Genomic DNA, 26,872 nt, shown 5'->3' with positions numbered 1-26,872 from the left:
TGAAAATCTTAGGCAAATGGATGGGACATGAAAATATCATCCTGAATTCCAACCAAGTCACAAAAGAACACACATGATATATACTCATTGAAAATATTAGCTACAAACAAACAAACAAAAGCAAACAAACAAATAAAAACAGAGTACCCAGGATACAACTCACAGACCATATGAAACCCACAAAAAAAAAAAAGAAAAAAAGACCAACAAAGTGTGGATGCTACAGTCCTACTCAGAGTGGCGGGGGGGGGAATAGTCTTGGGGAGTACAGGGAGCAAGGGATCTGAGAGGGAGAGAGAAAGGGGCAGGAAAAAGGGGGGCAATGTAGATATGGGAGGAGGTGGGAGAGAAGTACAGAGGGTCAGGAATTTGAAAGGAATTTTGAGCAGTGGTGGAGCAGGAACTGGGGAAGCCACTAGGAAGTCCCAGATGCCAGGGACCCAAGTGGTTCCCAGGACCCAACAGGAAGTACATTAGCCAAAATATCCAACAAAGGGGAGATAGAGCCTATAGAGACCATATCCAGTGTATAGGCACTGCTCCCAGTTGACGGTTTTGGCCACCCAGCTACCTCATATTAATCCAGAATTCCTCCTGTCAAAAGGAACTGCAGGGACAAAGAGTAGAACAGAAACTGAAGAAAGGGCCATCCAGAGACTGCCCCAACTAGGGATCCATACATCTGTAGACACCAAACCCAGACATTATTGCTGATGCCAAGAAGCACTTGCTGACAGAAGCATGGTATAGTTGTTTCCTGAGAGGCTTTGCCAGAGCTGGACCAATATAGATATGGGTGCAAACAGCCAACTATCAGACTGAGCCTAAGGACCCCAATGGAAGAGTTATGGCAGGATCTGAAGGGTATTGCAACCCCATAGGAAAAACGACATTATCAACAAACCAGATAACCCAAAGCTCACAAGGAGTAAACCACCAACCAAAGAGTACACATGGAGGGACCCATGTCTCCAGACACATATGTAGCAGAGGATGACCTTATCTGGCATCAATGTGAGGGGAGGTCTTTGTTCCTATGAAGGTCCTGTGCCCCACTGTAGGGGACTAGTAGGGCACTGAAACAGGAGTGGGTGGGTGAGTGGGAGAGCACCCACCTAGAGGCAGGGGAAGGGGGAAGCGGGAAGGGGAAAGGGGGCTTGTGGAGGTGAAACTGTGAAGGGGGATAACATTTGAAATGTAAATATATAAAATAACCAATGGGAAAAAAGAAAAGAAAGGTGATCCGTATTCACTAGTCTTCCCCTTCAAATCCTTTATTAAATTCCAACATATTTATTTATAAGATTTATATATTCAAAATATATGGCTTATGTGAATAAATATAATGTAAGAATACACCTAAGCATATAAATAAATAAAGCATAAACAGTTGTCTTCAATTTTAATTTTCAATTCCATTTTTTTCTGGTAAAGACTTCTCTGATCTACAATGTGTCTATTCTTTTTTATATACATACACATTTTTTATTTAAATTTGGGCCTTTATTTCTGTAAATTCAACCAAGTGTGAAAATACTCAAGAAAACTGAATCTGTACTGAGCATGTGCAATCTTTTTCTTGTTTTGTTCCCTCAGTAATATAAAAATTATGTTAAAAGCATTTATGCTTTTAGGTGCTATCAGCAATCATAAGAATATACAGGGGTGTGCCCCCATTGAATCTTGAAACATAGCAATGACATTTCCCCAAGATATACAGGTGCAATAGTTGGTATGCTTTAAATAAAAATTGTCCCCATAAACCCAGTAGGAATGACACTATTAGGACGGATGGTCTTATTGAAATAGGTGTAGCCTGGTTGGAGGAAGTATGTCACTATGGGTGGGTGAGTTTTGAGGTTTCAGATGCTCACACCAGGACCATGTCACTCTCTATTCCTGATGCCTGTGGAGGGTTAAGAACTACTGCACTGAACATAGTGACAAAATGACTCTAGATGACATACCACTTTACTGTATATCAGTGCCTTGATCAACCCTCATCAGAAAAGCTTCTCTTTGAAGTAGATGGGAATTAACAGAGAGACCCCTAACTGGACTTTGTGTACATAGTGAGAGATTTTTAAGGCATGTACCCCTAAGTGAGATATCTTTATTAAACTCCTCCTCTTGGGGCTCAGAAATTTATATAGACATAGAGATAGAAAGACTGTGCAAAGCTTATGTGGATGCTGAACAAATAGTGTGATCCAGACTGATGTATAAACTAACTCACATAACTGACAATATGCACAAGACCTACCCAGGTTCAAACCAATCAAAATCCCAGAACAGTGTCATTTTATAAACCAAACACAGTGCAAGCCAGACCCCACAGCAGGCAACACAAGAGAGATTTCTTTTATGTTCTTTTTTTTTTCCTTATTGGTTCTCTTCCTTGGGTTTATTTTGGGGAAAGAGAGAGAGAGAGAGAGAGAGAGAGAGAGAGAGAGAGAGAGAGAGAGGGAGGCAGAGAGAGAGGCAGACAGACAGACAGACAGACAGACAGAGACAAAGAAAAAGAGAGAGGTGAGGTTGGGGGTGGGGAAATTATGAAAAAATATATTGTATAAAAGTTTAAGTAGTTTTAAAAGAATATGGGAAAATGTGAATAGTTTATATGTAAACAATTCTGTATCAATTTGGTAATTCTTAGTGTTGGTCCTGGTCCCTGCTTTTTGAAATATGAGTTATTTTCTATTTATGGTTATATGAATTATAATACCAAGAGTTCAGTGGATCCAGTATCTAGAGCTATAGATATCAATGTTCAAATGCTCTGTCTTTTTAATACAGATTCTTATATTGTCGTGACACTTAATCATAAAATAATTTTTGTTGCTACCTCATAACTATAATTTTGCTACTGTCATGGATCATATTGTAAATATCTGTGTTTTCAAATGATCTTAGGTGACTCTTATGAACAAGTTGATCCCCAAAGGAACCACAACCAATAGTTTAAGAACCTCTGGTCTAGAAGGAGCCACTTTCTAGTCTGTCACTGAATGGCTGTCTTCTTCAATATCCTAACAGGAGAGAGGATCTGAAGTATCTTTCTGCAGCTCTCTAAAATTGTACAAATTTCCTCTATCCAAGTTCTGTCCTACTGAAGTAGTTTTCTTTCTAAGAGCCTATTGGCATCCCATTGTCTTGATTAGGACTGGGCTAGAGGACACAAAACTTCAGGTTAATATTTTGTCTTGTATTAACATTATTTAATATATACAGGATCACACCATCTACTTTGTTCAGCTACATTTTTATTCCTTTTGTTGTTTTTGTTCAAAACAGAGAATAAGCTATAGTTTACAGCCATGATAGAAATCAGTACGGTGGTTCCTCAGAAACATGGGGCTCAAGCTATGTCTAGACCCAGCTATACAATTCCTGGGCAAATACCCAAAGGAAATTTCACCTGACCACAAGGACACTTGCTCAACCATGATCACTGCTGCTCTATTCATAATAGTCGGAAATTGGAAACTGCCTAGATGTCCCTAAACAAAAGAATAAATAAGAAAAAATGTGGTATATTTACATAGTTGAGTATTACACAGCTATTTAAAAATTGTATCATCACCTTGGCATTGTGGCTGGGGTAGCAGCAGGTACCACTATCGTAAACAAATGTGTGATTGAAAAACTGGAAAGATATAAAAACGGAGTGGTGCATGCACTATGGAAAGAGGCAGAACTCCAGATGTGAAGGTGGTGACAGATATTCCCCAGGATTCAGACGTGGAAAGATTAGGAGGTGAGCATGATCAGAGTATATGATCTGATATGCCCAAATAATCAATAAAAAATAAGATAAAATGATGAAGTTTTCAGGCAAGTAGAACTAGAAAAAAAGTCATGCTGAATGAGGCAACCCAGACCCAGAAAGATAAATATGGTACACATTCACTTAAATTTGAGTATTAGCCATTAAATAAATGATAACCAAGCTATAACCCATAGAGTCAGAAAGGTTATGTTGAATAGAAGGGACTGTGTTGGGGGCATATGACTATCCCTGCAAGGAGGAAATAGAATATTTTGTGGGTGGCCTGGGAGGTATATGCAGAGTAGAAAGGGAGGAACAGGAGGGGAGGGGAATGGGAGATGAGGTTGATGGAGGGCATGCTGGGAGAGACAGAATTGAGGGACATGTGAAGGATGGTATAGAAATCTAGACAGTGGAAACTTCCTAAAATATATGAAGGTGATCCTAATGAAGTCCCCAAATAATGAGGATGACAGAGTCCCTAATGTCCATCTCTTGTCACCAAATACCAAGTACTGGTCCCTCCAACATTGTGATTGAGTCATATCCAAATAAGTGGTTTGATAAACGGGTCCCATGGAAATCCCCAAACAACACAGGCTGTTGCCCAAACAAAGGTTGCTCTTCACAAACTCACAGCAAGGTCCCATTGCAGAAATCCAGGACTCATAAAACTCACAGAAGATGAAGAGGTCAAGCTGTTGCCTGCAAAGAGTCTTTACTCGTGTTTTCCAGTGCCTTTGGTGCAGGAAACTGAAATACAAATAGAAACACAACCAGCCTCAAAATTGTTGATCTACCTACAACTGTTCTGCCTACAAATATACTAGTACAATGGTGGCTCGAAGCTTGTGGGAGTAACCAATGAATGACTGTTTCATCTAGACCTCCTTCCACAAGATGGAACACAGACTCAACAAGAACCTGAAACTGGATAGTGCAAAGACTGAGGTAGGGTAAAAACAAACACTACTGGTCTAAAAAAGAAGTAACAATAAAATGACTCCTAATGATAGTCTTTTGTACTCAACAATCAGTGCCTTCTTTAGTTGTCATCAGAAAAGCCTTCTCCATCAGCAGAAGGAAAGAAATACAGAGGTCCAGAGGAAAAACTTACACAGAGAAAGAGACCTTAGAACACACAGATCTAAATGGCATGAATCGATCAAATCCCTTTCCTCAGGGCTCAGAGAATCCCACAAAAGATGATACCAAATTAACGTGGGAACCAGAAGGGCTAGAGAACACAGGAAAACAAGGCCCTATAGATCAACTAAACAAAGCTCGTTTCAACTCGGACTGAAGCAAGAAGCACAGGAATCTACACAGGTCTGTAATAGGTCTTTTGCCTATAGAGTATAGATTTTACTTTAATATTTTTATGACTGTGTGGGTCTCTTGGTTATGCCTTCTCTTGGGGCTTTTTGTTTGTTTGGTTGTTTTTGGTTGTTTTATGTTTTGTTTTGTTTTTTCGACAGGGTTTCTCTGTGTAGCCCTGGCTGTCCTGGAACTCACTCTGTAGACCAGGCTGGCCTCGAACTCAGAAATCTGCCTGCCTCTGCCTCCCGAGCGCTGGGATTAAAGGCGTGCGCCACCACGGCCGGCTTGGGGCTCATTTTCTTGTGCTGGTTTGCTTGTACAACTTCAATGTGATGGTTTTTGGTTTTGGTTTTTGTTTTCTTTTCAAATCTTACTTTATCCTGTTTGGTTGTTATCTCTTAGAAGCCTGTTCTTTTCTAATGAGTTACAAAAAAGGGAATGGATGAGGATGGGAGATGTGGTTAGAAGAAACTGAGAGGAGGAGGGGGAGAGGGAGTATAATTAGAAAATATTATATGAGAAAAAAATCCTAGTTTTCACAAAAGGGAGAAAAAATAAAATTAGTACTTATTTTATGATCCAGAATATTTCTTAGGCTAGTGAATGTTTACGTATGCGTAGAAGACCTTGAACGCTGCACAGCTCACTGTTGTATAAGTTTCTCAGTGACAATGCTATTTACACCATGCATGGTAGCCTGCACTAATGCATTCATTGCTTGTTCTGTCGATTACTGAGTAAATTCCACCTTTAGGGTATTATCAATTTTTCCTTTCTGGTCCTGTGCATGTTCACTCCATGCATCTTAAATGATTGCCATCGAGTTTATTCACTTCAGGGTTGTTTATCTTCTTGATGAATTGACCATTTTGTGATTATAAAGCAGTCCTGTATCTGGTGATGTTCTTGGTCTGGAAGTCTGTTTTGTCTGACAGTGATGTAGCACACCTGCACTCATCTGTTCATCTGCTCAGCATCCAAGTGGTGTGTTCTCTACCCTTTCCAAGTCTCTCTCTGTCTTTGTATTTCAGTAGGTCCCTTTGGGGTAACAGATAGTGTGGGTTTACACTCTGTGCACTTTGATAAACTGAATATAAAGTATTGATATAATTGAAACTTGGTCTACCACTGTGCTATTTATTATGTGTTTGCTGATCTCTCTCTCCCCCCCTCTCTCTCTTTCTATCTCTCCTCTCTCCTAGTGGAGTTAACATAATGCTTCCTTTCTGACACTGTCTCTTCTATTCCATGTTGAAATATACAGGGTATCACTATTGTGGCTGTGGCTGGTTACTTCTGACCTATTTCCTCTGTGAGTTTCTGAAGATTCTGAACATTACAGTATGTTGCTCCTAGTTTTGTTTATGTAATCTATGACTTGAGTCTAAGAAATTTTTTAGAGACACTTTATATTTACAGATAGTTACTATATATAATGTCTTTATATTTTTATGTGTATGGGGAAGGGTACAAGGCTTCTCTTTAGCATGTTTTGTGTCAAATTCTGCCATCAACAAATTCTTTTGGCTTCCATATTTCTAAAATATATTATTTGGCTTTCATTTGAAAAACATATCCTTCTAGAAGTGGAATTCTATGTGAGACTTCCTCTGATGTCCATGAGGGAATAAGCTAGTCTAGAAGTACCTTCTTCTGTCAAAGGAAATAGTAATGTATAGGTAACAACTGTTTTCAGAGTGTGGGCAATAAGCAGCATAGGATTCAATCCTAAGGGGAGAAGTAAAAACAATTGATGAGTCTCCCTCCTCACTTCGGCTTTCTACAGCAATCAGTCTTGGATCTACTGCAAAGCCAAGAGGAGTCTCTCATAGAGTACGCTGGAAATAGATTGGAGACTGGGCTGTTTGTGATTCAGAGGACAGAGTTTTTAAAGCTGCCCAGCTTCCTTTCTTTCAGGTTTAAATTGTCCCATTTTCTATTTCACTTTTGTTATTCTGAAAACAAATTTGGTTTCACATTGTCCCCCAGATTTTTCATTGTTACTTATAGGGGAATAAATCTTGTGCTCTTTTTAAAAGCATAAACCAAATTCTTATGAGTTTTCTCAAATATTTATTCATTGTTTATGTGTATGCATGAATGCCATGTGTGTGAATGTATACCATAAGCATGCAGGTGTCCATGTAGGCAGAAGACAGTGCTAGGTCCCCTGGAACCTATAAGTACATACATACACATATACATATGTATACGTGTATATTCTGTATATGTATACATATGTGTGTACTTAGAGTACATGTGTATGTATGTATATATACATAAATAAAGAGATAAAATGCAGTTACCCTGTAACAGGACACCAGTGACTCTACTAGACTTCAGTTTGATTATTTTAGGTGGAATTGCAGCAGTCTTACAATAGCCTCATTAAATTTTTCCCAAAAGTATAACAACCTGCTTAAACTTCCATATTTAATAATCATAGATTGTTCCCCACATGTTGAATCCATGCCATTCATAGTACTACACTACCTTTTCTTTTAAATATGTTATTTGTGTATACATGTGAGCACACGTGTGGGTGCCCATTGTGCATGCGTGAGTGTATGTGTGCATGTGTGTGTGTTATGATGTGTTTGCTATGGCATCTGCACCAACAGAGCATGGGTGGTCATATTTCTCCTTCCACCTTTCCAAAGGTGGCTTAGACTAATCACCTCCCAGGCTTGCTCAGGACTCAGCTTTCCCTGCTGAGAAATTTTTTTCCACCACAAAGTCTGTTTTTTATTAATCATTAACAATAATACTTTTATTCATTTTTTAATTTTTCAAAATATAGTATAATTAAATTTTCCCTTCTTCTCTTTAACCTCTTCTACATATCTCTCACTTTATTTATCCCTAGTTGCTTTGTTGTTGTTGTTACACACACATGTGTGTGTGTATACACACATATATATGTACATATATATACATGTACTTCTTTTTTTTTTCCATTTTTTATTAGGTATTTCGCTCATTTACATTTGCAATGCTATACCAAAAGTCCCCCATAGCCACCCACCCCCTCTCCCCTACCCACCCACTCCCCTTTTATGGCCCTGACGTTCCCCTGTACTGGGGCATATAAAGTTTGCGTGTCCAATGGGCCTCTCTTTCCAGTGATGGCCGACTAGGCCATCTTTTGATGCATATGCAGCTAGAGTCAAGAGCTGCGGGGTACTGGTTAGTTCATAATGTTGTTCCACCTATAGGGTTGCAGATCCCTTTAGCTTCTTTGGTACTTTCTCTAGCTCCTTCATTGGGGGCCATGTGATCCATCCAATAGCCGACTGTGAGCATCCACTTCTATGTTTGCTAGGCCCAGGCATACTCTGACAAGAGACAGCTATATCAGGGTCCTTTCAGCATAATCTTGCTAGTGTATGCAATGGTGTCAGCATTTGGAAGCTGATTATGGGATGGATCCCCGGATATGGTAGTGTCTACATGGTCCATCCTTTTATCTCAGCTCCAAACTTTGTCTCTGTAACTCCTTCCAAGGGTGTTTTGTTCCCACTTCTAAGGAGGGGCATAGTGTTCACACTTCAGTCTTCATTTTTCTTGAGTTTCATGTGTTTAGGAAATTGTATCTTATATCTTGGGTATCTTAGGTTTTGGGCTAATATCCACTTATCAGTGAGTACATATTGTGTGAGTTCCTTTGTGAATGTGTTACCTCACTCAGGATGATGCCCTCCAGGTCCATCCATTTGGCTAGGAATTTCATAAATTCATTCTTTTTAATAGCTGAGTAGTACTCCATTGTGTAGATGTACCACATTTTCTGTATCCATTCCTCTGTTGAGGGGCATCTGGGTTCCTTCCAGCTTCTGGCTATTATAAATAAGGCTGCTATGAACATAGTGGAGCATGTGTCCTTCTTACCAGTTGGGGCATCTTCTGGATATATGCCCAGGAGAGGTATTGCTGGATCCTCTCGTAGTACTATATCCAGTTTTCTGAGGAACCGCCAGACTGATTTCCATAGTGGTTGTACAAGCCTGCAATCCCACCAACAATGGAGGAGTGTTCCTCTTTCTCCACATCCACGCCAGCATCTGCTGTCACCTGAATTTTTGATCTTAGCCATTCTGACTGGTGTGAGGTGGAATCTCAGGGTTGTTTTGATTTGCATTTCCCTGATGATTAAGGATGTTGAGCATTTTTTCAGGTGCTTCTCTGCCATTCGGTATTCCTCAGGTGAGAATTCTTTGTTCAGTTCTGAGCCCCATTTTTTAATGGGGTTATTTGATTTTCTGAAGTCCACCTTCTTGAGTTCTTTATATATGTTGGATATTAGTCCCCTATCTGATTTAGGATAGGTAAAGATCCTTTCCCAATCTGTTGGTGGTCTTTTTGTCTTATTGACGGTGTCTTTTGCCTTGCAGAAACTTTGGAGTTTCATTAGGTCCCATTTGTCAATTCTCGATCTTACAGAGCAAGCCATTGCTGTTCTGTTCAGGAATTTTTCCCCTGTACCCATATCTTCAAGGCTTTTCCCCACTTTCTCCTCTATAAGTTTCAGTGTCTCTGGTTTTATGTGAAGTTCCTTGATCCACTTAGATTTGACCTTAGTACAAGGAGATAAGTATGGATCGATTCGCATTCTTCTACATGATAACAACCAGTTGTGCCAGCACCAATTGTTGAAAATGCTGTCTTTCTTCCACTGGATGGTTTTAGCTCCCTTGTCGAAGATCAAGTGACCATAGGTGTGTGGGTTCATTTCTGGGTCTTCAATTCTATTCCATTGGTCTACTTGTCTGTCTCTATACCAGTACCATGCAGTTTTTATCACAATTGCCCTGTAGTAAAGCTTTAGGTCAGGCATGGTGATTCCACCAGAGGTTCTTTTATCCTTGAGAAGAGTTTTTGCTATCCTAGGTTTTTTGTTATTCCAGATGAATTTGCAAATTGCTCCTTCTAATTCGTTGAAGAATTGAGTTGGAATTTTGATGGGGATTACATTGAATCTGTAGATTGCTTTTGGCAAGATAGCCATTTTTACAATGTTGATCCTGCCAATCCATGAGCATGGGAGATCTTTCCATCTTCTGAGATCTTCTTTAATTTCTTTCTTCAGAGACTTGAAGTTTTTATCATACAGATCTTTTACTTCCTTAGTTAGAGTCACGCCGAGATATTTTATATTATTTGTGACTATTGAGAAGGGTGTTGTTTCCCTAATTTCTTTCTCAGCCTGTTTATTCTTTGTGTAGAGAAAGGCCTTTGATTTGTTTGAGTTAATTTTATATCCAGCTACTTCACCAAAGCTGTTTATCAGGTTTAGGAGTTCTCTGGTGGAATTTTTAGGGTCACTTATATATACTATCATATCATCTGCAAAAAGTGATATTTTGACTTCCTGTTTTCCAATTTGTATCCCCTTGATCTCCTTTTGTTGTCGAATTGCTCTGGCTAATACTTCAAGTACTATGTTGAAAAGGTAAGGAGAAAGTGGGCAGCCTTGTCTAGTCCCTGATTTTAGTGGGATTGCTTCCAGCTTCTCTCCATTTACTTTGATGTTGGCTACTGGTTTGCTGTAGATTGCTTTTATTATGTTTAGGTATGGGCCTTGAATTCCTGATCTTTCCAAAACTTTTATCATGAATGGGTGTTGGATCTTGTCAAATGCTTTTTCTGCATCTAACGAGATGATCATGTGGTTTTTGTCTTTGAGTTTGTTTATATAATGGATTACATTGATGGATTTTCGTATATTAAACCACCCCTGCATCCCTGGAATAAAACCTACTTGGTCAGGATGGATGATTTCTTTAATGTGTTCTTGGATTCGGTTAGCGAGAATTTTATTAAGGATTTTTGCATCGATATTCATAAGAGAAATTGGTCTGAAGTTCTCTATCTTTGTTGGATCTTTCTGTGGTTTAGGTATCAGAGTAATAGTGGCTTCATAAAATGAGTTGGGTAGAGTACCTTCTACTTCTATCTTGTGAAATAGTTTGTGCAGAACTGGAATTAGATCTTCTTTGAAGGTCTGATAGAACTCTGCACTAAACCCATCTGGTCCTGGGCTTTTTTTGGCTGGGAGACTATTAATAACTGCTTCTATTTCTTTAGGGGATATGGGACTGTTTAGAAGGTCAACTTGATCCTGATTCAACTTTGGTACCTGGTATCTGTCCAGAAATTTGTCCATTTCGTCCAGGTTTTCCAGTTTTGTTGAGTATAAGCTTTTGTAGAAGGATCTGATGGTGTTTTGGATTTCTTCAGGATCTGTTGTTATGTCTCCCTTTTCATTTCTGATTTTGTTGATTAGGATTTTGTCCCTTTGCCCTCTAGTGAGTCTAGCTAAGGGTTTATCTATCTTGTTGATTTTCTCAAAGAACCAACTCCTCGTTTGGTTAATTCTTTGAATAGTTCTTCTTGTTTCCACTTGGTTAATTTCACCCCTGAGTTTGATTACTTCCTGCTGTCTACTCCTCTTGGGTGAATTTGCTTCCCTTTTTTCTAGAGCTTTTAGATGTGTTGTCAAGCTGCTAGTATGTGCTCTCTCCCGTTTCTTCTTGGAGGTACTCAGAGCTATGAGTTTCCCTCTTAGAAATGCTTTCATTGTGTCCCAAAGGTTTGGGTACGTTGTGGCTTCATTTTCATTAAACTCTAAAAAGTCTTTAATTTCCTTCTTTATTCCTTCCTTGACCAAGGTATCATTGAGAAGAGTGTTGTTCAGTTTCCACGTGAATGTTGGCTTTCCATTCTTAATGTTGTTATTGAAGATCAGTCTTAGGCCATGGTGGTCTGATAGGATACATGGGACAATTTCAATATTTTTGTATCTGTTGAGGCCTATTTTGTGACCAATTATATGGTCAATTTTGGAGAAGGTCCCGTGAGGTGCTGAGAAGAAGGTATATCCTTTTGTTTTAGGATTAAATATTCTGTAGATATCTGTCAGGTCCATTTGTTTCATAACTTCTGTTAGTTTCACTGTGTCCCTGTTTAGTTTCTGTTTCCACGATCTGTCCATTGATGAAAGTGGTGTGTTGAGGTCTCCCACTATTATTGTGTGAGGTGCAATGTGTGCTTTGAGCTTTACTAAAGTGTCTTTAATGAATGTGGCTGCCCTTGCATTTGGAGCGTAGATATTCAGAATTGAGAGTTCCTCTTGGAGGATTTTACCTTTAATGAGTATGAAGTGTCCCTCCTTGTCTTTTTTGATAACTTTGGGTTGGAAGTCGATTTTATCCGATATTAGAATGGCTACTCCAGCCTGTTTCTTCAGACCATTTGCTTGGAAAATTGTTTTCCAGCCTTTCACTCTGAGGTAGTGTCTGTCTTTTTACCTGAGATGGGTTTCCTGTAAGCAGCAGAATGTTGGGTCCTGTTTGTGTAGCCAGTCTGTTAGTCTATGTCTTTTTATTGGGGAATTGAGTCCATTGATATTAAGAGATATTAAGGAAAGGTAATTGTTGCTTCCTGTTATTTTTGTTGTTAAAGTTGGCATTCTGTTCTTGTGGCTGTCTTCTTTTAGGTTTGTTGAGGGATTATCTTCTTGTTTTTTCTAGGGCGTGGTTCCCGTCCTTGTATTGGTTTTTTTCTGTTATTATCCTTTGAAGGGCTGGATTCGTGGAGAGATAATGGGTGAATTTAGTTTTGTCGTGGAATACTTTGGTTTCTCCATCTATGGTAATTGAGAGTTTGGCTGGGTATAGTAGCCTGGGCTGGCATTTGTGTTCTCTTAGTGTCTGTATAACATCTGTCCAGGCTCTTCTGGCTTTCATAGTCTCTGGTGAAAAACCTGGTGTAATTCTGATAGGCTTGCCTTTATATGTTACTTGACCTTTTTCCCTTACTGCTTTTAGTATTCTATCTTTATTTAGTGCATTTGTTGTTCTGATTATTATGTGTCGGGAGGAATTTCTTTTCTGGTCCAGTCTATTTGGAGTTCTGTAGGCTTCTTGTATGTTCATGGGCATCTCTTTCTTTAGATTTGGGAAGTTTTCTTCAATAATTTTGTTGAAGATGTTTGCTGGTCCTTTGAGTTGAAAATCTTCATTCTCATCCACTCCTATTATCCGTAGGTTTGGTCTTCTCATTGTGTCCTGGATTTCCTGGATGTTTTGAGTTAGGATCTTTTTGCATTTTCCATTTTCTTTGATTGTTGTGCCGATGTTCTCTATGGAGTCTTCTGCACCTGAGATTCTCTCTTCCATCTCTTGTATTCTGTTGCTGATGCTGGCATCTATGGTTCCAGATTTCTTTCCTAGGGTTTCTATCTCCAGTGTCGCCTCACTTTGGGTTTTCTTTATTGTGTCTACTTCCCTTTTTAGGTCTAGTATGGTTTTGTTCATTTCCATCACCTGTTTGGATGTGTTTTCCTGTTTTTCTATAAGGACTTCTACCTGTTTGGTTGTGTTTTCCTGTTTTTCTTTAAGGACTTGTAACTCTTTAGCAGTGTTTTCCTGTTTTTCTTTAAGGACTTGTAACTCTTTAGCAGTGTTCTCCTGTATTTCTTTAAGTGAGTTATTGAATTCCTTCTTTATGTCCTCTACCATCATCATGAGATATGCTTTTAAATCCAGGTCTACCTTTTCAGGTGTGTTAGGGTGTCCTGGATTGGGCGAAGTGGGCGTTCTGGGTTCTGATGATGGTGAGTGGTCCTGGCTTCTGTTAGTAGGATTCTTACGTTTACCTTTCGCCATCTGGCAATCTCTGGAGTTAGTTGTTATAGTTGTCTTTGTTAAGAGATTGTTCCTCTGTTGATTTTGTTACCCTCTATCAGCAGGCGTGGGAGACAAGCTCTCTTCTCTGAGTTTCAGTGGTCAGAGCAGTCTCTGTAGGCAAGCTCTCCTCTTTCAGGGAAGGTGTACAGTTATCTGGTGTTTGGACCTCCTCCTGGCTGAAGGTGAAGGCCCAAAACAGGATCTTTCCCAGAAGCTGTGTTGCTTTGGCCAGGAAGGTGGCCAGTTGTCTGGAGTCGAAGATGTCGCCGCCTCAGAAGCTCTGTGGCTCTTGTCCGGAAGGAGGCTGGCCGTCTGGAGCTGAGGATGGCGCCGCCTCAGAAGCTCTGTGGCTCTTGCCGGGAAGGTGGCTAGTTGTCTGGAGCTGAAGATGGCGCCGCCCCAGAATCTCTGCGACTCTCTCGCCCGTCCCAGAAACGGCTGGCACTCTGTATTCCACACGGTCACCCGTGCAGCCTGCCCTCCGCGGAGTCCCGGAGCCAAGAAGGCTCCCGCCGGCGCCTGTGCCACAAACCTCTCAGGCCGGGCAGACCCCCGTGCTCTCACCAGGAAGGTGGCCGGCTATCTGGAGCTGAAGATGGCGCCGCCCCAGAAGCTCTGCGACTCTCGCCCGTCCCAGAAATGGCTGGCACTCTGTATTCCACCCGGTCACCCGTGCAGCCTGCCCTCCGCGGAGTCCCGGAGCCAAGAAGGCTCCCGCCGGCGCCTGTGCCACAAACCTCTCATGTACTTCTTAGTATTGGCTAGCCAATTCACCCATTTGCTTTTCTCTGGGAAGTCTACTTCTCCCCCCTCTCAGCATTCTTGAGCTGCCTGTAAGTCTTTGCCTAGGGCAGAGGCCTTGGAAGCTCCCCCTTCATCAACATTTCTAATTACGTCCCCCTTTTTCAGGTCATGTGTAGGTTTCCATGTTGGCAAGACATCACGTGGGTAGCTTTTCTGATATTTCTCAGAAGCTTCCCTTGGCAACAGATGGGGACCATTACTGAAAATCACGACTGGTCAAAATGCAGTTTTGGAGCCCAGGCCCAGTTCATACATGTATGGTGTAATATTTTTAATCTCATTCATTTTAAAAAGAAAATAAGCAGTTTTCTCTTTTACAACTTATTTTATTAATATTAAATTGATCATCAGTTCAAACCTAGACCAAGCAAGTAGGAGCTACAGACTGAAACTTCATCTCAGAATGACAATAACAACAAGAAACATTCACTGCTTTTCCCTCGGCTTGGCCTGAGTGCTTTCTGTGTCTTACTCATGCTAATCCTCCTGATATGACCAGAATCCTTTTACACAATGCTAACAAACTTTTTCTGCATCGTCGTCCTTCACACAAACTAGTAGTGTGTCCTCTGCCATGGCCTGGCACAGCACTGTGCTTTCTTTCTTCTTCCGTGATACAGGAAGCAAGAGATCCTTAGAAAGGCTGACACTGTTACTGTTGTCTTTGCCTACAGTGATACCCACGTGTCTTCAACATCTCTCTTAATCAGTTGTCAAAAGTTAATTTTTTTCAGGTTTCTTCCATGCTAGAGGGAAACATACTAGACAGATAGGAAGGAAGGAAGGAAGGAAGGAAGGAAGGAAGGAAGGAAGGCAGGCAGGCAGGCAGGCAGGGAGGGAGGGAGGGAGGGAGGGAGGGAGGGAGGAAGAAAGAAAAGAGGAAAGAAAGGAAGGAAAGGGAGGGTGGACTCAAAGTGGAGTAATTTCTTTCAGTGATATAAGTAGCTCTCAGATTTTGAGAAGAAAAAAGACTGTAACAGATATTTTTAAACAAATGTTGAATGGTTTAAGTTTGTATAATAATTCATGAACTACTTAATGTCAAAAAGGAAAGCTGAGTTCTATAATTCCAACCATGAATTCTAATGTCACATTTCATGCCACATCTACCAAAGCCATCTGTCTATTTTTAGCAAAAGATCTCACACAGAAATAAAATGGTAACCTGCACAAAAAATACTTCCTTATGAATAAGAAACCTCAAAAAAGATGTTTATCTGTCAAGGTAGAAAGAAAAATGACAAAAGACACAGGATTTCCTCCGTTGAATTTTACAGAACTGCAATTGTTAATAGTTACTTTGTTTGATGTACAAGGTATGTATATAAATTTTCCTTTTCTTCAGTCTTCATCAGTTTAATTTAGAAAGCAAACTCTGTAGTTTACAAATCATGAAGGCCTCCCACCATGTGGCAGCTGTAAAAGTATTAATTTGAATTTAAATAGTGTCATTAGCACACATTAAAATAGCATTTTTCTGTAATGTATTAATCTTCCTTAATTACTCAGTTACATCCATTATTTTAGGAAAGTTTAGAAATTTATTACTCTTTAGCTGTGCAAGGTGAATAGAGTTTTATTTTAATAATCACAACAGGAGTTATAAGTAGTACTCTCTATATAAATTCTTGTAAAATTGCAGACCTTTAAGACTTCCTTAATTTTTTAGAGTAAGACATGGTGAAATTCCTGTTGCACACAGTAGATGTCACTGTTTCTCCATACTAGTAAAATGTAGCAACAAATTTTGGCAGTTAAAAAAGAAACATTTCAATTCTCAAATGCACATACAAGAGAAATGTGTTATTGTGGAAAACCGAAAGCAGGAGTAAGAATGTTTATGATAATTTGTAATTCTTTGAACTGGAAGCTAAACAAACACTAATGTAGCAGAAAAAGCTTCAACATTGGGGAGCATTCCACAGTGAAGTACTATAAAGCAACGAGAAGGACAAAAATGTACCCATCTGACAACAAACCTCAAAATGGTGCATGTAAAGTCAGAGCGAAAGGATTAATCTATGATTATCTAAAGTTTACAAAGTTCCAAACATGCAAACCTCTCACGTCGGATAAATCACCCATGGAGATGTCTGTATATAGAAGAGAGAAAGAAGGAACATGGGGCTTCTTTGCATATGCTATCTTTCCCTCTGAGCAGCAACAGTTTGGATGTGTTCATTATGAAAATGCAATGAGCACAACCTTTTGATTTGTTCAAGTATATATATATATACATATATATACATATATACACACACACACACACACACACACACACACACACACACATATATATATACACACACACTCACATATATAAACATATATGTGATATATGTGTATATTTGTGTGTATGTGTGTGTGTGTGTGTGTGTGTTAGGTTTTAAACATTTTATAAAATTGATTCAATTAGGAAAATTAGTTGAACCCAGCCCTACAAATACCCAGTCTTTTGAGACCTACCCATATTCCAATCCATATCTCAGGATTTGGTGTACTGTGTAAAAGGTAGAAATTCCAAGGCTCCTGCTTTTCATTTCAGACCTTCAGTATTTATATTTGCTTCTCACGATGTCTGGATCTTGCTTTTGAAGAGAAATTCTTTCCTGCAGCATGAGGACAGGCTATCTCACTAGAAGCAATGGATGAGCTTCCCTGTTTGCCTTATGTCAGACATTTTCTCACTACCAATGTTTTCTTCTTAGTATACAAAATATCTTTGAACTCGTCCTATTTTATAAAACAAAATATTCCACGCTTCTTAGCACCCACTAGCTACTGCTTAATCCACTTTGATTTTTTTTTCAGAGCTCGGATTTCATAGCTCTGTGTTGTCTTCCCTGAAGCCAATTTCTATAGCAACACAGATTCCATAAACTTCCCCCTAAAGTTATAAGCTTTCATATTGTTAATATTTTTGTGTTCTTCCCTAAGACATTATAAAGACATTATAAATAGTCATTTCTCAGGAAGAGAAAAGATATGTAAAACCTTCTAAGTCGTTACCTCAGATGTAAGCTTGTGGAACATCACTTCTAAAGAGTAGGTTTTTCTCCAGGTAATAATGTAAGCAATATTATGAAGTCTCCTATGTGGGGAGCTGAGGGAGCCTTGAGCATGCATGAAGCCCTGAACTAGCAGAACCTTCCTCTGATCTGATCCAACTGCAAAGGTTGGCAATGTGTACAAGCACATGTGTTCATAAACTCTGTGTGTGTGTGTGTGTGTGTGTGTGTGTGTGTCTGTAAAGTGGCAGCTGCAGCTATCTCCTTCTGGATGTTTACAGCCTAAGACTGACTGCTCCCCCATAGAGATCTCCTGTGTAGACTAGCATACTCCTCCCCCTGTACTGTTCATGATAAAGACCCAAAGTTCCAAGGAGGCTATTCAATCAGCATGGCTCCATTAGAAAGAGAACAGTCCTTGACCTCAGCCTTTGTACCCCAGTCTTCATGGCTCTCCTTTTTCCCTCCCTGTCACCCCTGTCAGGTTTCCATGATGAAATCACGCAGGATACGGTGTTCCTGTTCTTCAGTGTAAAAAATGTAGCTTCTTACATTTCTCTAAAATGTCATCTAAGTGGAAAATAAGAGTTCTCTATTAGTTCTTACTGGCACCAAGTGCAGAGTCCCTAGCAGGCCCAAAAATGGAAAGCATGGCTCTAGCAGGCTTTGTCCTACACACGCTCCTTCTCCCTTGATATAAACCCTTAGGTTAGATTCCTAAAGCTAACCACCAAGATTTATTCTATTATTTGGCCACTTCCTTCCACTGATGCTGACCACTAAGGTCTAACTATCAAAGTATTGGAGTACAGCAGTCAAAAGCCTCCTATGGCCACCTTAATTACCAACCCCAATGGAAATCAAACACCTCATCCTAACACTACTTCCCCTCTCCTTTGTAAAATGCCATTGGCCTAGGGGTCATGGCTGTCTCCTCTCTGTACAGAGGCAGTCTTTTTATCCCTCCAGGAAAAAGATTCCTTCCTCTACTCCATTGTTCAGTTCTCCTTCTCCCTCATCCCCATCTCCTGTCTTTGTGTCTTATTCCCTGGACTTTGTCTGTCTAGGACAAATAAATCTCCTTTGTGTTGAGAACTTGCATCTTGGGATGTCTTGTGCATACTTTGAGGTCCTTTCAGTGAGAAGAAATTGTAAGCAGCAATCCAGTAACTGTGACATAACTGTAACCTACTGGTGTTTTTCTCTCTCTTGGTGCCCAGAGAGAAGCATTTCTCAGAGCAGCCCCATGTGCAAATTACAGGGAGTTTAAAGACAAAGAACACAGAAAATCTCTATGCTGGTTGGCAGTGGCAGTGGGAAATAAGCAAGCCAGCAGTTTAACAGGAGCCAAGAACACAGACTTAACCAGGCAGTGCTGGCGCACGCCTTTAATCCCAGCAGTTTGGAGGCAGAGGCAGAGGCAGGCAGATTTCTGAGTTTGAGGCCAGCCTGGTCTACAAAGTGAGTTCCAGGACAGCTAGGGTTACACAGAGAAACTCTATCTCAAAAAAATAAAATAAAATAAAATAAAATAAAATAAAATAAAATAAACAAGAACACAGAGTTAGCTGGGGCATTTCAACTCTGAGTTTCTACAACAGGGTTGGGTGTTTTGGCATAGGATTTTAGGGGAGTGAGGTAGAAATCAAGACAGCTTTATCTAATACAAGATGGAGAAGCATTTGCCATATATATATATATATATATATTCATTAAAAATTATCATGTTTAAGGTGTACCATATGATGCTTTTTTTGCATGTCCATTTTCTAAAGTTTAAATTAGATTGTGTCTCCTCAAATAATCATCATAGATGATTAAAACTAAAACTCTACTCTAACTTTTGAGATTTCTTATTTATGGTCACTTCATTATATAGGTATCACACATAGCAAACACTACCTTACTCTGTCTAACCATGTCTCAGGATTTGTGGATGAGTCTTTCCCCATTTTCCCCTTCCAGTTGACTCTCCCCAGGTTCTCTCTGATGACCAGCATTCCACCCTCAGGTTTCATGAGATCCACTCTTTTTGTTCCACATAAGGATGAGACAAGCTGTACTTTCTCTCTGTATCTACCGTCTACCTTATTTCTGTCACAATAATTTCTGTGCCATCTGAGACATTACATCTTCTGTAATAACCGTAGCAGTCTACTACATCCATATGCATCATGTTTTCTTTATCCATTCCCTGTTTGGTAGACACAGTTTAGCTGTTTTTATTTCTTGGCTATTATGAGTATTAATGTAATAAACATGATAGAAAAAAAATCTTTACAACAGATTGAGTTCATTTCCTTTGGATTTATACCCAATTACATTTCTAAAGGAGTTTTACAAGGTTTTCAATAGTAGTTGCACTAATTTATATTTTAAACATTAATATTTTCAATATCTTTGTGAAAAAGTTTCTATTTCCCTACATATTTTTCCATTTTAGTCAACATATATGAAAATCTGATATAAACAGGAAATTACTGTCAGGTGTGTCTATTTAAATCACATTTGTATTAGGAAGTATATGGTTGACTCTGTTGTCTTACTGAAACCATTAAAGATAGTTGAAGCTGTCAAACTCGGCCTCTTTTTCTTATTGATTTGTTTTTCTTGGCAGTATTTACTTCTGTACAAAAGATAGAATGAGTGCTTATCAATCGTTATATATTTAAGTTCCCACAAATAAAGAGTTTGAACAGAGGTACATACAGCCATACTTCAATTAATGGCTTTTGATAGCAATTCTACCCTAAAATAAGTGAGGATCTGGATTTAATATCTGTTCTAATAAAAATAAAACAAACAAACAAACAAATAAACACATAAATAAATAAATGCAGTTGTTACCACCTCATGAAAATGCAGAAGATAAGCTATCAGAAAAGTTACAAACTTACCCAAATATAGTGCTTATTCATTCTACTGCTTCCATTTGCAAGGGTATACAACTTTTTAGATAATTTGCTTTCTCAGTTGCAAACTTATTACCTATAGGCACAGTAACATTAAATGAATCCTAAGCAAAGTGATATCTTAATTATTTCAAGCAGAGACACACAAGTTTTTTTTCCATAGACATATGTTTATTTGGTAAACAAATATCACATGAACAAACTGAAAATTTGTGCTATAATTTTATACATTGAGTGTGAACAACCACCACCACCACCACCACCACCACAACAACAACAACAACAACAACAACAAGAATGTGTCTTTTGGAGCTTGAGAGATGGCCCTTCAGTTAAGAACACTTACTCCTCTTGTAGAGGACTTGGATTAAGTTCCTAGTTCCCAGCAGACTGATGCCCTCTTCTGTGGGTACTGCTCGCATTTGGTGCACATACATTCAAACTCCCATATACAAAAAAAGAAAATAAATAAATCTTTTAAAAATAAATAAATTAGATAAATAAAAAAATAAATAAATAAGGATGCACTATTAACAATTTCAATTTATTGAGCATTCTGCTGAGGCTCACACATTTTGTGACATTCAGAACTTGGTTCTGTGTGACAAAAACATGCTTGTCCTAAGGTCATTTTTAGCAAAACGTAACTTTATATTTAAATGAAATTTATGAAAAATATCTAAAATAGAAATTTGTAGAAAATTACCAAAGCAGCAGGGAAGTGCTTTTAATGAGACAGAACAAAGGCTGCACCGCACAATAAATGACCCTTCCATGCCATTCCTCTAATGCTAGGCGCTGTCCCCACCTCAGTAGGAACAACAAGCCTTAGCTTGTTACATTAGGTAGAAAGTGTGTCCATGCCAAAACCTTTTGGTTTTTATCTATACTATTTGCTTTCATGTTAATTAACATGCATTTTCCAAAATACAAACATTGTATGTTTACCATCAGTTAAAAAAAACACTTGGCAACTTTTTGGTTTATTATTATTATTATTATTATTATTATTATTATTATTATTATTATTATTATTATTATTTTAACTAATACAAGCCTATGTAAGCACTTTCCTGTTCCAGAAAATTAAAAAAAAATAGTTATGCAAAAGATGGATATGTTTATCCTTGACTTCTAAAGCCCCAACTCAGATGGCTTCCTCACAATCCTCCAGGCTACAATAGAGATGTTGGGGAGTTTTTTTTTGAGTGACCTCAGAGTGCAACCGCAATTCAGTCTTTTGTTCCCAGGAAGCAAACAGAAACTGAAAAGAAGTTCACAGTATATATGATATTCAGATTGGAAATTTTCTCTCTTGTTATCTAAAATTCAGAGGAAGGAACTCTCGGTAGCCTCTTGTACCTTCTGTGATAATTCTACTACATTCAGTTATTTAACAAAAAATGAAAATAAAGTAGGAAATGCAATTGAACATGAAGATCACTCATAATAATTCTTTTCTGTATTGACTAATAAAATAAGCACATATTTGAAGGAAGACAGATGATGAAAGAGAATAAAACTGAACTAATACCTCATCTCTCCTGTCTAATGTTATTTTCTTTCATTCTACATGTTTACCAACCCCCCCCCCCCAGTTCATTTGGTAATAAAATAGCAAAAGGAAATTGATAAATTGTTACACTACCACATATGCATCAAAATTTAATCAATTTGTAAAAATATTGTTAAACATGCTATTAGCTATTTGTACAAAGTAAAATTAGGTTGACAAGCCATTCTTCCTTTATATAACTACATTCAAATTTCAACACATTGTTTTTTTGTTTTGTTTTGTTTTTTGTTTTTTGTTTTTTGTTTTTTGTTTTTTGTTTTTGTTTTTTTTTTTTTTTTTTTTGCTTTAAATTTAAGGACTGCTCCTACATCATTAGAAAGTAAGTTAGCATGTTCCATGTGGAAAACCTCTCACTTGGCAACTGTTCAGCTTCATTTCAAAACAATCATTCAACATTCCAGCAGCCACACATCACTTTGTGTACTTTGTGGAAGTGTGTGCTTTGATACTACCAACTTGACAGACTCTAAGGTCACCAGGGATGCAAGCTCTTGGCTCATTAGTGAGAGGTAATTTTGATCAGGATGACTGAGGTGGGAGCCCTGTAAGGAGGGTTTGGCCGGGAAGGGCAGTGTGGACTGAGCACAGGCACTTAGTCTCTGCTTCCCCGGTGTGGATGGGATGTGACCAGCTGCCTGAGGTTCCGTGTCTTTGGAGACTGGAACCTTGGAAAGATATGTAAATTTTTCTCCTAAAGTTGCTGTTATCAGAATATCTTATCCTAGCAAAAATACTGAGCAGTTGTATCTATCAACAATTAATAAAATAGGAGTCCAAAAATCTGAAAGAAAGGAAGACTATAGAGTTTTACAGGAAGGCAAAGGTATATATATATTATAATTTCAAAGAATTAAAAAAATAATAAAATCAAAAAGTAACTTACCTTCCAATGATACAGGAACAGACTTTAAATTTAAAAAATAATAAAAAAACAACCTGTTGAAATTTGAATGTAGTTATATAAGGAAGAAAGTTTTGTTAACCTAATTTAACTTTGTACAAATAGGAATACCTAATAGAATGTTCAACAATAATTTACAATTTGATTAAATTTCAATGTATACACACACACACACACACACACACACACACAGAGAGAGAGAGAGAGAGAGAGAGAGAGAGATGCATGTAACATTTATTAATTTTCTTTTGCTATTTTTATTAAAAAAAATAGCAAGGGTTTAAACTGTTAGGCCAGTTCACAAACTACATTTTCTACCCTGGTCATAGAAAAACTGAACAGATAAAACATAAATTCATATGAATGGAATGGCCTATAACTAAACCTCAAGTACCTCATAATTTGAACAAAGATGTTAACCATCTATACAAGGTCCCATGCAGAGGGAGACTACTAGGATGGCAATCAAGGATGAGTGCACTCATCCTGTAGATGCTAAGCCTAACTTGAAAAGCTCCACTGTGGTTCACAGAATAGGTGAGTATGCAGATACAGATGGTCATGAGTGCTCTGAGGTCACAGTTCAGATAATAAAGAAATCATGACGTTTCCCTAAAGCTCCTATATCAGTGTCAGGAGATGGCCCATTATTCCTACAGAATGAGAAAGTGGTGGCTTGACTAAGATGGATACGCATATCCAAACTTCAGGTAAGAGATAGTGGGTCACATCCACTGTTCCTCTTGTCCCTCATGCCTCCAGTGTGAGACAGAGACATTAGCTTATGTGCCTGTAATTGGAGACTTCCCTGAAGATTCTATCTTATGGATAACACTGAGAATAGCTATGTTTTGGATATCAAAAATAATGCTTTATGACATAATTCTTAACTCAAAAACTCAAAACAATAGTATAAAATCACTGTTAATTCTAAAACCTGAGCTAGACATTGTGGTACATGGCAGGAATTCCAGCACACTAGGAATTCTGAGAAAGGAAAAATGAGAGCAGCCAGCCTGGCTGCACAATGAAAGCCAATCTACAAACCTAGTAATAATGACTCTAAGACTTGAATCTTTACCCATAATGGATCAAATTGGATATTAGAAACTGTAGCTTGCTCTTGGAGCTTCTCTTTTTCTAGAAATAGTAAATTCTAGATATCGCCAGGTCAGTAAGAGCAATAATATTGGCACAAAACTCGAATGTTACAGTATATCTACAACCCTACACTGCTCTGACTTGGAAATGTTGTGAGGTCTGGCCTTTCACAAGCCCTGGGTGCTGTCTCTGCTGCTTTGGCCTATTTTCCTGATAAAGAAACATTTTCTATATATGACATTGAGCTATACTATAGTAAGATAATCTGTGTTAAAATGTGATTTGTGGACAAAATCTGAGGGCTGAAGGGTAGCAGACGTTTCCACAGCCGCCGACCCGCAGCTTGAGTGTCCCGCACCGCCTTTCGTGGAAATCTGAGCCGGCTGTACAGCTTTCCTCCTTGTTCCTGCAGCCATGTCCACGAACGAGAATGCTAACTTACCAGCTGCCCGACTTAACAGGTTCAAGAACAAGGGGAAGGACAGCACAGAAATGCGTCGCCGTCGAATAGAAGTTAATGTGGAACTCAGGAAAGCTAAAAAAGATGAGCAGATGCTGAAAAGAAGAAACGTCAGCTCCTTTCCTGATGATGCTACTTCTCCGCTACAGGAAAACCGGAACAACCAGGGTACTGTAAATTGGTCTGTTGAGGACATTGTTAAAGGCATAAACAGTAACAATTTGGAAAGCCAGCTCCAAGCTACTCAAGCTGCTCGGAAATTGCTTTCTAGAGAGAAACAGCCTCCTATAGACAACATCATCCGGGCTGGTTTGATCCCAAAATTTGTGTCCTTCTTGGGCAAAACTGATTGTAGTCCTATTCAGTTTGAGTCTGCTTGGGCACTCACCAACATTGCTTCTGGAACATCTGAACAGACCAAAGCTGTGGTGGATGGAGGTGCTATCCCAGCGTTTATTTCTCTCTTGGCATCTCCTCATGCTCACATCAGCGAGCAAGCTGTTTGGGCTCTTGGAAACATTGCAGGTGATGGTTCAGCTTTCCGAGACTTAGTTATCAAACACGGTGCGATTGACCCACTGTTGGCACTTCTTGCAGTTCCCGATCTGTCTACCTTGGCATGTGGTTACTTACGTAATCTTACCTGGACGCTTTCAAACCTTTGTCGAAACAAGAACCCTGCACCTCCCTTAGATGCCGTTGAGCAGATTCTTCCTACGTTAGTTCGACTCCTGCACCACAATGATCCAGAAGTATTGGCAGATTCCTGCTGGGCCATTTCCTACCTGACTGATGGTCCAAATGAGCGCATTGAGATGGTTGTGAAGAAAGGAGTTGTTCCCCAACTTGTGAAGCTTCTAGGAGCTACTGAACTGCCCATTGTGACTCCCGCACTAAGAGCCATAGGGAATATTGTCACTGGAACAGATGAGCAGACTCAGAAAGTGATCGATGCAGGAGCACTTGCAGTCTTTCCCAGCCTGCTAACAAACCCCAAAACTAATATTCAGAAGGAGGCCACATGGACAATGTCGAACATTACAGCTGGACGCCAGGACCAGATACAGCAAGTTGTGAATCACGGCCTAGTCCCCTTTCTTGTTGGTGTCCTCTCTAAGGCGGACTTTAAGACACAGAAGGAGGCCGCGTGGGCTATAACCAACTATACCAGCGGTGGGACTGTTGAGCAGATTGTGTATCTCGTTCACTGTGGGATAATAGAACCTTTGATGAACCTCCTGAGTGCAAAAGATACCAAGATTATTCAGGTTATTCTTGACGCCATTTCAAATATCTTTCAGGCTGCAGAGAAACTAGGTGAGACAGAAAAGCTCAGTATAATGATTGAAGAGTGTGGAGGCTTGGATAAAATTGAAGCACTACAGAGGCATGAAAACGAGTCTGTATACAAGGCCTCATTGAACTTAATTGAGAAGTACTTCTCAGTGGAGGAAGAGGAAGATCAAAATGTGGTGCCAGAAACTACCTCTGAAGGCTTCGCCTTCCAAGTTCAGGATGGAGCTCCTGGGACCTTTAACTTCTAATGTCCAGCTAAGGCACAAAGTTGTTAGCTATGTGCTGTGCTATTCTGTGTTCTCATAGATTTGTCTTACTGTTTCTCTACTAAGAACTCTTTTTAAATGTGGTTTGTTATTGTAGCACTTTTTACAAAAGAAACTATACTTGAACAGTTATAAACTGTACATACTCTATGAAGCTGTCCTCTGAATTTATTTCTATGTGGAATTTCGTACCCTGTCATGTCCTGTAAATAAAGATTAAAGTTCCATTCTTTAAAAAAAAAAAAAATGTGATTTGTGTTTCATGTGTTTCCCAAATTGTATATTATATCTTGGGTATTCTAAGTTTCTGGGCTTATCACTTATCAGTGAGTACATATCACGTGAGTTCTTTTGTGATTGGGTTACCTCACTCAGGATGATGCCCTCCAGGTCCATCCATTTGCCTAGGAATTTCATAAATTCATTCTTTTTAATAGCTGAGTAGTACTCCATTGTGTAAATGTACCACATTTTCTGTATCCATTCCTCTGTTGAGGGGCATCTGGGTTCTTTCCTGCTTCTGGCTACTATAAATGAAACTCTATCAGGAAACTCAAGAAGAATGAAGACCAAAGTGTGGACACTTTGCCCCTTCTTAGAATTGGGAACAAAACACCCACGGAAGGCATTACAGAGACAAAGTTTGGAGCTGAGATGAAAGGATGGACCATCTAGAGGCTGCCATATCCAGGGATCCACCACATAATCAGCCTCCAAACGCTGACACCATTGCATACACTAGCAAGATTTTGCTGAAAGGACCCTGATATAG

General features: G+C 39.2%; 1 pseudogene; it reads left to right on the top strand.

Annotated features, from left to right (window-relative positions):
* Nucleotides 24,367–26,334, top strand: Gm10259 (predicted pseudogene 10259; annotated as a pseudogene).

This window comes from Mus musculus, chromosome 3 (assembly GCF_000001635.26).
Source record: "Mus musculus strain C57BL/6J chromosome 3, GRCm38.p6 C57BL/6J".
NCBI lineage: Eukaryota > Metazoa > Chordata > Mammalia > Rodentia > Muridae > Mus > Mus musculus.
The sequence above is the reverse complement of the archived record's forward strand: the minus strand, read 5'-3'. Positions and strand labels throughout refer to the sequence as shown.